Below are 1,636 nucleotides of genomic sequence, written 5' to 3' on the forward strand. Positions count from 1 at the left end.
AGGAAACACATGAACAAAGAAAGGCCTGAAGTTATTACGATAAATGATAATATTGTTGTTTTGAGATCATTTTCAAGTAATATACTGGTAATGGCATAATAACACAAGACCACATTAATAAACTTTAAATTCTATTGAATATTTAACACTGGAACTGGACGACATGTTAAATACTCAAACAACAAATAAAATGGATTATGAAGTTTTAATTTATCATGTGATTATTTATTGCAAAAGGCCTACATGGACATCTTGGCTAAATTTTACACTAAGGACTGTTTAACCTACCACAGTTGCTGATTTCCTGCAGCAAACACGTGAAATAAATGTATCCTGTATTATATATAGGATATAATGTAAGCAACACTGTCAGAGATGCAATAAGTTAAAAGTAGGTGTGTGAATGAGCTAATCATATGACTGTTGATTGCAGCCATCCACATTGTTAGCAGAAACAGAGGGCCCCTGTTCTATCAGATCATCATACGCCGTCAGAATACATGCAGTGAGTACGCATGCCTGCGCATGCGCATTAAGAAGTCCGACCTTCAGAGGAGTTGTCAGTTCAGCATACGCGACAAGTTACGACGAAAATAAGTCAACAAATTGTTTTCAATGATTACTAGTTAGATATACATGCATTGTCGTGGTTTCAAAGTGTATTTGAAGCAAGGACTAGCTAAAGTCAACTACAAAACACGCCAGTGTAAAACTCACCTCCCTGTTGCTTGATGATGGTATGACTAGTTAACCACTAAGTCAGGATGTCATACTGCTGTTAATAACAAAGTGTATGACGATCAACTTCATGATTCTATGTTGCTGATTAAATAAAATCATATGGTAATGACAGCGTTTACCTGTCTGACAGATATAGCCGTCAGTTGGTACTAAACGTATGATGATATGACAGAACACCCCAAAACCAGATTTCACTAAGGGCCCCATGGAGGCTTGGGTCGGCCCTGTATATTGTCACAACATATCGACAGTTTCAACAAATATGTAAATGAATATTTTTTATATTTATAAAAGTCCATACTGCAGCTTTATATGTCATATTTTACATTAACATGCAGTTTAATAGAATAACAAGCCTACACTGCCATCTTTTCAGGAAGCCTAACTGTGAGCAGCGAGCTTCCATCATTTTATTGCAACAATTACAACTTCTAAATAAGCACAAGTGGGAAAACAGTGCATGATGGCTGACTGATCTCTGTCAACCTATTAGCGAGCATGACACACACTAAGTTTAAAAAAAACATTGATTATCTCTGCGAATTAAAAAACAGAAAACTGTGTAAGAAGAAAAAAATCCGCAGAAGATCAGCTTTGTTTTTGTTTGACCAGTAGCAGTAGATTAAAATTAAAGTAAACCTTGACGTGATTACGCAGACAAATCGATCAAAAGTGCAGTGAAGACTGCTTGGCATCTCTGGCTGCACCTCACACAGGGCAACGAGACCTGTTCTGCCCCAGTTCACATCTAGCTGTTTATGTCTAGAGTAGGAACTTAGCTGTCTACAGCTCTTTCCCTTTTTCTTGATTCTTCCATAGGTTCTCATGACCATAACTATTTCATAATTATCAGATTAAGTGTTTTACCTTCACTTTCTTCCTTCACAGAGTCAAC

General features: G+C 36.8%; 1 protein-coding gene across 1 annotated transcript in view; it reads right to left on the reverse strand.

The window, feature by feature from the left end:
• Positions 1–1,636, reverse strand: part of LOC103147045 (gastrula zinc finger protein XlCGF57.1-like) — a 32,521-nt gene that overhangs the window by 4,438 nt on the left and 26,447 nt on the right. The window lies entirely within an intron of this gene.

This window comes from Poecilia formosa, unplaced genomic scaffold (genome assembly GCF_000485575.1).
Source record: "Poecilia formosa unplaced genomic scaffold, Poecilia_formosa-5.1.2 Scaffold173, whole genome shotgun sequence".
Taxonomy (NCBI): Eukaryota; Metazoa; Chordata; class Actinopteri; order Cyprinodontiformes; family Poeciliidae; genus Poecilia; species Poecilia formosa.